Source organism: Tachyglossus aculeatus, chromosome 23 (genome assembly GCF_015852505.1).
Source record: "Tachyglossus aculeatus isolate mTacAcu1 chromosome 23, mTacAcu1.pri, whole genome shotgun sequence".
In the NCBI taxonomy this organism is placed as follows: Eukaryota; Metazoa; Chordata; class Mammalia; order Monotremata; family Tachyglossidae; genus Tachyglossus; species Tachyglossus aculeatus.
This window is the reverse complement of record NC_052088.1, coordinates 23,545,233-23,556,749: the sequence shown is the minus strand read 5'-3', so window position 1 is coordinate 23,556,749 and position 11,517 is coordinate 23,545,233. Positions and strand designations below refer to the sequence as shown.

The 11,517-nt window shown below is 42.4% G+C and overlaps 1 non-coding gene across 1 annotated transcript; it reads right to left on the bottom strand.

Moving 5' to 3' along the window:
- Nucleotides 1-10,187: 10,187 nt before the first annotated feature.
- LOC119944935 lies at nucleotides 10,188-10,324 on the bottom strand. The gene has a single exon (XR_005456075.1). It is a non-coding gene; the product is annotated as a small nucleolar RNA SNORA7 (small nucleolar RNA).
- Between the last annotated feature and the right edge of the window lie 1,193 nt (nucleotides 10,325-11,517).

Below are 11,517 nucleotides of genomic sequence, written 5' to 3'. Positions count from 1 at the left end.
ATTATCTGGGTATGCTAATCAAATAATGGCCACAGACAAACATTCTACAGTGTAGTATTGTAATTAGAAATTATATTGGAAAAGCGTTCACATTTGCCACAAGCAGCATGACAGCAGAATGGGAGAATTCTGGATCATGGACTAAAAAGCTGGGATTTCACAACATAACACTGGGAGAAGATGACACAACCCACTCATCATCAACCTCACACAGCTACTAAGCTTTTGTGTCATGGAAGGGAACACACTATGTTCTGGGGAGAAGCACATCATGGAAAGCGAATATAGAGATCAAAGTCCCTTAAGAAAGAATATAGGACTAGGAGTAAGGAAAACAGAATTCATTCATTCATTCAATCGTATTTATTGAGCATTTATTGTGTGCAGAGTACTGTACTAAGTGCTTGGAAAGTACAATTCAGCAACAGAGACAATTCCTAGTCCCATCTTTGCTACTTTCCTGCTGAATGATCTTAGATAAGTCATTCAGATGTCCAGAACCTCAGTTTTCTCATCTAGAGAAATCAACTATATTTGTAGTGCGTTTGTGTACTGTACTAAGTGCTTGGGAGTGTACAATATAAGAGTTGGTAAGCATTTTGGGCTTGCCATGTATTGCCTCTAGTAACAAAATTAAGGATGTACTTAAAGACTAAAACCTACAAATCCTAGTCTATGCAGAAGAATCAGTCATTTCCCTCTTGCATTTATTTTGCTTTCTCTAAATTCCACGAAAAAGTAAATGAGATGTGAGACAGCATGTCTCCATGGTGTCTCCCCCTTCTAGACTCCCCCTTTCCCATTCTCCCCCTTCTAGACTGTGAGCCCACTGTTGGGTAGGGACTGTCTCTATATGTTGCCAACTTGTACTTCCCAAGCGCTTAGTACAGTGCTCTGCACACAGTAAGCGCTCAATAAATGTGATTGATTGATTGATTGATTTTCCTTGCCCACAAGGAGCTTACAGTCTAGAGGGGATCAAATACCCGATCTCCCTCCTCCAGAGACTGTGAGCCCCACGAAGAGCAGCATCAGGGTTTGATTTGATTATCTGGTGTTTGCCTAGTACTCGCCAGCATTTAGTACATAGTACCTGCTTTATGAACACCACAATTATTACTACTGCATTCCTAGCTGAGAACGCAGAGACCGATGCAACAATCCAAAATCCAGTCCTTCAAAAGAACCAGTCCAAATTCAACTGTTCAAAAATTCAGAGTTTAACAGTTCATTGCTGTTCAGATGGTGGCAGATGGGACAGGGGAAATCCAGTTCTCAGGCTTCTTACAGCTCCAGGCAGAATCATTCATGGTGAAAACTGCCAATTCCCTCTCAGCCTTCTGAATGTGGAGAAAGTCGAACTTCTGGCTTCCTCCTCGCTGTGGGTCAGGGAGCTGGGAGGTTGAAGCTGCTTCTGGGTCCTCAGCCTGGCCCACTGCCCCAGAGAGGGAGTTGGAAGTAAACTGGGATCAGATGGGACTCAGTTCCAGTAAAAGATAATATCTTGGAACAGCAATTCTTGTTGCTATGGCAGCGGCAGCCCTTTTTTGGGCTGTGGTGCAGTGCCCCTCTCCACATGGGCCCTGGAGGATGGTGGGCCTTGGAGGATTTTGAGGCCCATTGTGGGGGGCAAGTCAGAGATTTGCAAGCCCTTCTTCTTTCATTCAGTTCATTCGATCATATTTACTGAGCCTCTTCCTGACTGTCCGTACTATAGTCGAGACTGGTAGAGTAATAATAATAACAATAATGGCATTTATTAAGTGCTTACTATGTGCAAAGCACTGTTCTAAGTGCTGGGGAGGTTACAAGGTGATCAGGTTGTCCCACGTGGGGTTCACAGTCTTCATCCCCAGAATGAAGGCAACTGAGGCACAGAGAAGTGAAGTGACTTGCCTAAAGTCACACAGCTGATAAGTGGCAGAGCAGGGACTTGAACCCATGACCTGTGACTCCAAAGCCCATGCTCTTTCCACTGAGCCACGCTGCTTCTCTACTGGGAACACTGCAGGTGTGACCCTGTGAGGGGGCTCAAACCTTACCTGCTTAAGTACTTCTCACTTATTTTGAACATCTTTAAAATAAATCAACAGACCAGGCTCACACAGGGACCTTTGTATGATTCCAACTAATTCACTTAACTTCTCTGTGCCTCAGTTCCTTCATCTACAAAATGGGGATTTAGACTGTGAGCCCTATGTGGGACAGGGTCTGTTTCCAACCCGATTATCTCATACTTATTTCAGTGTTTAGTACAGTGCGTGGCACATAGTATGTAGTTAACAAATACAGCATGGGCAGTGTTGTATAATGGCTAGAGCATGGACCTAAGAATCAGAAAAACCCAGGTTCTAATCCTGACACTGCCACTGGTCTCTCATGTAACCTTGGGAAAGTCACTTAACTTCTCTGTGCTTCAGTTACCTCATCTGTAAAACAGGGATTAAAACTGTGAGTACTATTTGGGATCTAACTAGTTTGTATCTACCCCGATGCTTTAGAACAGTGCCAGGCACAGAGTAAGCACTTATCAAATACCATTAAAAAAATGCCATTAAAAAAGTCAGTGGAGAAGTGTGACTAAACACTATTCAAAACATTTTATATGTCTGCGTCAACCTGTTTTTTCTGTTACAAACTTGATTTATCTTAGTAGACCGCCCCTCACCCCCGCCCTGGAAACAAACATCCTGAACACAAACAACAAATCACTGACCAAAAAAACCAGTATCATCTGAACTCCTCTCCACTTCTCTTTAGCTATGTAGCTTGCTGCTATTGTGATATGATAAAAGTACATATTTAGAAGTTCACTAAATGAGGGCTAGATAATAATAATGATGGCATTTATTAAGTGCTTACTATGTGCAAAGCACTGTTCTAAGCACTGTGGAGGTTACAAGGTGATCAGGTTGTCCCATGTGGGGCTCACAGTCTTCATCCCCATTTTACAGATGAGGTAATTGAGGCACAGAGAAGTTAAGTGACTTGCCCAAAGTCACACAGCTGATAAGTAGTGGAGCCGGGATTTGAACCCATGACCTCTGACTCCAAAGCCTGTACTCTTTCCACTGAGCCATGCTGCTTCTCCGGATATGGATTTGTTTGCAACCATCTTCCACAGTTAGTGAAGTCAACCTTGAAGCCTAATGACCCCACTGAAAAGTAGTAACCACTTCACAAATAGTACATTTTTTGTCACTCAGCTCTTGTTACTTTACATAGACTTTTCAAAATGGAATTATCCTCATTTTCAACCCATTCTCTCCTCAGGGAACTGGTGGATCTAGGATGGGGCAATCATCATCATCAACGGTGTTTATTGAGGACTTACTGTGTGCAGAGCACTTTAGTGAGCACTTGAGGGAGTGCAATATAACAGAGCTGGTAGACAGGTTCCCTACCCACAGAGAGCTTACAGTCTAGATGGGGAGACAGGCATTAATATAAACAATTTATAATATATAATTTATAAAATGTACATAAGTGCTGGGGGGTGAATATCAAATGCCCAAAGGGCACAGATCCAAGTGCACAGACAACTGAGAAGGGAGAGGGAGCTGGGGAAAAGAAGAATTAATCAGGGAAGTCTTCTTGGAAGAGATATGAACTCAATAAGGCTTTGAAGGTGGGCAAAGTGGTGGTCTGGAATAAATGGAGGGGGACAGAGGGTATTAATTGCTATTTATTGTTATGGGCTTTCATGTGAAGGAGTCTTCAAAATATACTTTATGGTCAGTGAAAGATAGATTATCTTATGTAGTACCTTACATGACAGAGAACGTCTGCTAATTCTGTTTTATTGTACTCTCCCAAATGCTTAGTACAATGCTCTGCACATAGCTAAAGCTCAATAAATGTCATCGATTGAATGATTACCAACTTGGCCACAAACGTGACCAATTGATTCTCTGTGGAGTACTTTAGAATTGACTGATTCAATTTCTGCCTCTCGATTATTATTTTATAATAATCAGAATCAGAATGGTGTATGTTAAGCACTTACTATATGACAAGCACTATACTAAAAACTGGGATGGATACAATCTAGATCAGGCAAAATCCCTGCCCCACAAGGAGCTCTCAGAATAAGGGAAGGGGGAAAGGAGAAAACAGGGATATAATCAGATAAGGAAATGGAGGAAAAGAGAAGGGATGTGGCTTGCCGTAGGTCACACAGCAGGCAAATGATTCGAACCCAAGTCTTCTGACTCCCACTAATCCACTGTACACCCTCAGGTTTGCTTTTCAGTTAATGCAATTAGCAAAAAGTGTTTGCGTTTAGCAGCATTCATTAGGTGGGTTGCCCACTGTCCATAAATTCTCAAAGAGTTCATAAAAGCAAGCTAAAAATGGTTGCATTCACAGAAGCCTTAAAATATTCAGTGTCCAGAAATATTAGGCAGGCTTGGATTGGGGTAGTGGCAGGAGGAATCCATTCAGCCAAAATACCTTAAAGGGAAAGGAAAGGTAGTGGTTAAGAAGTTCAGGAAATTCACTCCTAAAATGCAGGGGCCAAAATTCACACAGTATCCTTGGTGCTTCTGGACTAGGGTTTTATGAACAAGATTATCATACTTGTCTCAGAAAAGTTCATTTCTGGTTCAAGAGCCATTATCCTTTCCATGCATGAAGTGTCTGGATCAGAAACCTGCACTACCTCCCCGCACCAAAACTCAGAGCACATCCTAAAATTCATTCTGTGAAGTCCTTCCCATTGAAAGAAAGCAAACGTATTTTCCCACATCAATTAAAGCTGCAGGAGATGGTTGTAACCTGTGGTTAGCCCTTAGGTCAAAGGCTACGTTTGCTTCCTCCTTTTATTTCAAATCAGCTACTTCCCTCTGGACTGAAAGGTCATGTAAGGTCAAAATCTTTTAATTCAGTGGGAGCTGGGTGTGCTTAGCAAGTTATACGGTAAGAGAAATGGGTACCTAATGAATTAAATGCCACCTAACGACAGGCATGTCATAATTAAAAAAAAAAATGGCCACTTGAAATTGAAATACTGGGCAGAAGTAAATCATCAAACATGGAGAAGGAATGAAGATGAATTTGTGAAAGATATTTGGCTGATTTCATTAGTAATTAGATGAAAAAGTTTTGGTTCTACAAGTTGTTCTAACAGTTCCCAGAGTAAGGAAGTGTTGCCTGGCTGTCTGTTTTCAATGACAAAGTCTGAAACTCTAACCCGTCTTATGATTTCAACGTTACACAGTGAGAAATAGCTTGCAGCAGGAGAAGTTTTAACATAATGATATTTTATTCATTTTGTGAGGGTGGGAAAACTTTCGAGTGTTGCAAGTGTTTCTTTGCAATTAGACCTATAAGGCCTTGTTTATTGCCTATTTTCTGCTGAGGTTGGCTGAGGGAGTAATGGTTTGAAACACAGTGTTTGGAGGCTCAAGAGATACTCCCAATAGCCAATCAGATTGACAGCTGCATTCGGATCTAATAAATAAAAAAAACCTCATCAGTAAGAAAGTACCAACATGTGTGGGTATAGGTTTCCATAACTGAATCGATTTGCTCTAGTCCAACTTCTTCCCTAAGACCTATAGATATTACTGCAACAGGGACTAAAAGGCATAGAAATGAAATTAAATCATAACCTAAAGTGCCATTCAGATGCCACATCCAAATATTGGAAAATTAGTTCATGCCAACCACAGATACATGAAGCAAGTCACACTGGAGACAATGATTATGCTGCTCTTGTCAAGGGATGTTATATTGTACTTGGCTCTGATAGCAGTTATTTAGAATTTTTTCTATACTGCAACAGTGTGGCCTAGTGTTTAAGCATGGGCCTGGGGGTCAGAAGGTCATGGGTTCTAATCCTGACCCATGCCACTTGTCAGCTGTGTGAACTTCACTTCTCTGTGCCTCAGTTCCCTCATCTGTAAAATGGGGATTAAGACTGTGAGCTCTGTGTGATATCCAACCCAATTATCTTGTACCTACCTCAGTGCTAAGAACACACAGTAGGTGCTCAACAAATACCATAATTATAGAAGAGCAGTGTGGCTTAGTGGAAAGAACATGGGCTTGGGAATCAGAGGACGTGGGTTCTAATCCCAGCTCCACCACTTGTCTGTTGGGTAACCAAACCACTTAACTTTTCTGTGCCTCAGTTCCCTCATCTATAAGATGGGGATGAGGATTGGGAGCCCTAAGTGATATCCAACCCAATTATCTTGTATCTACCCCAGTGCTTAGAACAGTGCTTGGCACATAGTAAGCACTTAACAAGTACTATTATTATTACTGTTATTATTATTATGGGTAAGGTTTGGACCTGAATGTATGTGTGTGCATGGGTGGGGTGTGGGTGGGGTTAGACAGAGTGGAAGTGTGAGCAAGAGCTGGAAGGGAAGGGAGTCAGAGATTAGGCTACAGAGGTGAATAATACCAATGAGAAATCCTCATGTCACTATAATGTACAGAAGAGGGTAAGAATTGCTTTCCCTTCAACCTCCATCACGTCTAAAGACAAGACAGTAGCTAGCCTTAAGAGTGTGAGGACTTGTAATACCATACGTACTGGCTGGACATTCAATTTCCCGCTTTTGTTTCTTTGAATATCTCTCTATTATAAGAAAAACATGGTTTGTCTCTATGGCACCCTCCCAAGCACTTAGTCCAGTGATCTGCATATAGTATGTGCCCAGTAAATACCATTGATTGATTGATTGAAAATTCTAGCCAAAAACAAGTTCCTCAGAAATCAGACATTAAGTGCTTAGTACAATGCTGTGAACATGCACACAGTAAGCATTCAGCGTGGCTCAGTGGAAAGAGCCCGGGCTTTGGAGTCAGAGGTCATGGGTTCAAATTCCGGCTCTGCCAACTGTCAGCTGTGTGACTTTGGGCAATTTACTTAACTTCTCTGTGCCTCAGTTACTTCATCTGAAAAATGGGGATTAAAAACTGTGAGGCCCCACCATGGGACAACCTGATCACCTTGTAACCTCCCCAGCACTTAGAACAATGCTTTGCACATAGTAAGGGCTTAACAAATACCATTATTATTATTATTATTCAATAAATACCACTGATTGATTGATTACAGGAAGAAAACACCACCACGCAAGGTGTATGATGCTGTTTTGAGGGTAGGGATTATGTCAACTCTGTAGTACTCCCAAGTGCTTAGTGCAGTGTGCTCTGCACAGGGTAAGTGTTTCATAAATTTCATAAATACATTGCTTGATTGTTTGGCAAAAGGCAAGGTGACTGACACAATTGGGCAGCGATCACCTTCATTGTACTTATTTCTGCAAGCACACATCCTCCAGGCCTTTCAGGGTGGAAAACATGGACTCTTTCAGGGTTAAACTGCATTTAAAAATAGTCACCTCTAGAGGAAACTGTGTGGTAAATGAAAGACCTAGGTTGTTAGGTCGTTACTGTCAAACTCTGGTGAGTGCAAGGCAATAATAATAATGGTATTTGTTATGTGTCTACTATGTGACAAGCGCTGTTCGAAGTGCTGGAACACTGTTCTAAGCGCTGCCGTCTGGATGATAACGTCCATAATTCAGGCTCATATTTGTTATCACTTCCCTTTTACTGCCGTCCTGTAACCATCAGATGAACTTTATTTCTGGGTTGCCTCTCGGGGATTAATGCTTTTATATTTATGAAGTGAGAAGGCCGAGTTCGGCTGCCTATGTCTTCTATCTGTTTCTGAAATGGTCTTGGGCCAGAATCCTGCTGGGCACTGCCACCTGGGTAGTAGGTTACCTTCCTCTGCCCAGATCCAACCCACAGATCGTGTCTGTGCCTGTCCAGTCAGGGAGAATACAGGGTCAAAGCCTGCTCTCCAAAGCCCATAATACAGTGCTTTGCACATAGCGCTCAATAAATACATTTGAATTAATGAAGGAATTAAATGCTCTCCTGGAAAGGGCAATTTCTTGAAGGCTGTTCTTGAGGGGCTTGACAGTTCCTTCAGAGAGGTCCTGGGAAATACATTTTCTGCTAGTTGCTTCTGGTATCTAAATATCAAAATCATCTGCATTTGAGGGTGAAGTTTAAAGTAACGATGTTTATGCAAAGGTGTTATTAGATATTGTTATAGAATGTGGGACCTCATATAGAAGAGCATTTGGGTGTAGTAAAATGAGTAGTTTGGAGGAGACAGAGCATCTTTACTTATTAAGCAATGCCTCTGTCCTTGCTTATCCACACCTAGGCATTTTAGCTTACCAGATGATTCGAGGGTAGCTTGCCTTGAAATGTTTCCTTTCAGTTTTTGTCACATTTCCTCTTATCCCACCCTGTCAGCTGATGATGGACTTATGAGCTTCTTTGTCTACTGGTATCTTGAAGAACTGGCCCTGGGAAAATCCCTTCACAGCAGCTGTAGCCTTTGACCTAATCTGTGAGTCTCAGAATCAAGTCACCAAAACACCTAGCTTGTAGCACACACAAGTTTTCAAAACCAATTTGCTACTACACCAAAAGAGAAAGCTTTCTTTTATCGCTCTGCTCCACTACTAGGTTTGGTCTTTCTGAAAGTAGAGCGATGTCTTCAATCAATCAATCTGAGGTATTTATTAATAATGATAATGATGATGGTATTTGTTAAGTGCTTACTGTGTGTCAAGCACTATTCTAAGCACTGGGGTAGATGCAAACTAACCAGGTTGGACACAGACCCTATCCCACATGCGGCTACCAGAGGAAGTAACTGAGGCACAGAGAAGTTAAGTGACTTGCCCAAGGTCACACAGCAGACAAATGGTGGAGCCAGGATTGGAAAGCAGGTTCTTCTGACTCCTGGGTTAGCCTGTGCTTTAACCACTAAACCATGCTGCTTTCCTTGAACTGTACTGAACTATACAGAGCACTGTACAGACCACTTGGGAAAGTACAGCAGAGTTAGTAACTATGAGCTCTGCCCTCAAGGATCTTACAATCTAGCAGGAGAAACACACAATAAAATAATTATGGGAAGGGGAAGCAACCGTGCATAAAGATAAGGTCATAAGTGCTGTGGGGGTGGGGGTGAGGAGAGTAAGTGATTAGGGGTTACAGAGAAGCAGCATGGCTCAGTGGATAGAGTACGGGCTTGGGAGTCAGAGATCATGGGTTCTAATCCTGGCTCCACCACTTGTCAGCTGTGTGACTTTGGGCAAGTCACCTAACTTCTCTGGGCCTCAGTTCCCTCATCTGTAAAATGGGGATGAAGACTGTGAGCCCCATGTGGGACAACCTGATGACCTTGTATCCCCCAGTGCTTAGAACAGTGCTTGGCACATAGTAAGCGCTTCACAAATGCCATTATCATCATCATCGTCACAAACTCAAATGCATAAATGATGCAGTAATATGGGAAGGCATCCCATACATTTGGCTCCCCCAGTGCTAACCTACTCACTGTTCTTCAATCTCATCTATCTCACGGTCAACTTCTCACCCAAATCCTACCTCTGGCCTGAAGTACCAGGCCACATTTCCTGCCCGTAAGGAGGTTACGGTCTAGATGGAGAGACAGATATTAATATAAATAAAGAAATTATGGTATGTATATAAGTGCTGGGGGCTTAGGGTGGGTTGACTATCAAGTGCTTAAAGGGCACAGACCCAAGTGCATAGGTGACACAGAACAGAGAGGGAGTAGGGAAACAGAGGACTTACTGGGGAAGGCCTCTTAGAGGAGATATGATTTTACTAAGGCTTGACAATGAAGCCAGAGGAAAAGTCAGTGCTGGCACAGAGGTGTCTTGTCTTATGCCATTGTCTCTGATCGATAGAAACTCCATGCCTCTCAGAATGCCCCACTCTCCATCTGCAATTGTTCTGGTAATGTATCCATAGAGTTTTCTGTTAAAAATATGCAAGTGGTTTACCACTGCCTTCTTCCGGGAGTAATAATAATGACGGCATTTGTTAAGGGCTTACTATGTATGAAGCACTGTTCTAAGCACTGGGGGGAATATAAGGTGATCAGGTTATCCCATGTGGGGCTCACAGTCTTAATCCCCATTTTACAGATGAGGTAACTGAGGCACAGAGAAGTTAAGTGACTTGCCCAAAGTCACACAGCTGACAAGCGGCAGAGCTGGGATTAGAGTCCATGACCTCTGGCTTCCAAGCCCGGGCTCTTTCCACTGAGCCATGCTGTGGCTCCACCCTCGTCTCTTTTCCATGCTGCTGCTGCCCAGCACAGGTTTATTTCTACTGGTAGCAGATTGCCTTCCACTTGCTAGCCGCTGCCTAGCTAGGAATGGAATGGATTTGTCTCTGCTTGACTCTCCCTCCCATAGCAGAGACTGGTAGAGTACTGGAAACTCTCCAGTTGTGATCCTGAGAGGGGGAAATTAATAGTAATTCTACACCATTTTACAGATTCACTTATCTCTACCCACTCACCTTCAATGATATCTCACGTGTTACCAGGTGAGTTCAGAAGGCTTTGATATTCTTTTCACAAATCAGGATTGCAGGACTCAAAGTACTAGTTTGAGGTGGTATAGGTGGTATATTTTCTTCAAGAAAATGCTTCCTTTGGGGGCTTCCTGATAAACAAGCAATACAAGTGCCCAATTGACACTTGCTTCTTAGTGGTGTCTATTGATGCTGTAATTTCTCTGATTACATCACTCTCCTAAAGGACCAGACTTGATTTGGTGCCAGATTGGAGAGAAGGGACCGAGAATGGGAAAAGCCCCTAATTTTCTCTATAATCAGGGTGGCTTGGTGATATTAAGATGCCGAATTGCAAGCTGGGAAGCAGGATTAGTGACTCCAAAAGTCCAGTTTTGTCACTCAATCTACACTAATGGGTGTCACCTAGCCTTAGGTTTCTCCATGCACACTATAGAGGGCACTGGAAAAATGTTCTTTAGGAATATTTTTCCATTAAGTGTTGTTGTTTATCCTTGTTCCTCCAAGAGCATTCAGTAAATTCCCAAGGTAAGTCACTATTTTTCTACTGCTTTCTCCCAAGCACTTTGTACAGTATTTTTCTGAGCACAGTAAGCTTTCAATTCATTCATTCAATCGTATTTATTGAGAGCTTACTGTATGCAGAACACTGTACTAAGCACTTGGAAAATGCAATTCGACAAATACGATTTAATGAGTGAATGATCAGGTTGTCACTTGGTTTAGGAAAAGATCAGTGAACAGAAGAGGATTTTAGAGATACTCCCTGCTTCTTCCCCAACCCTAACAGCAACTCTAGTTCTAGTCTAATTAAGCCCTTATCTAATTGAGAAGCAGTTTGATCTAGTGGGTAGAGCAGGGCAGGGAGTAATGAGGACCTGGGTTCTAATCCCAGCTCCACCACTTTTCTGTTTTGTGACCTTAGTCAAGTGACTTAACTTCTCTGTTCCTCAGTTACCTCATCTGTAAAATGGGGATTAAGACGGTGAACTCCATGTGGTACAAGGGCGGTATCCATCCTGATTAGCGTATATCTACCCCAGAGCTTAGTATAGTGCTTCGGACAGAGTAAGCACTTAACAGATACCATTTTTTTAAAAAAGCACTTAGTACAATAATCTA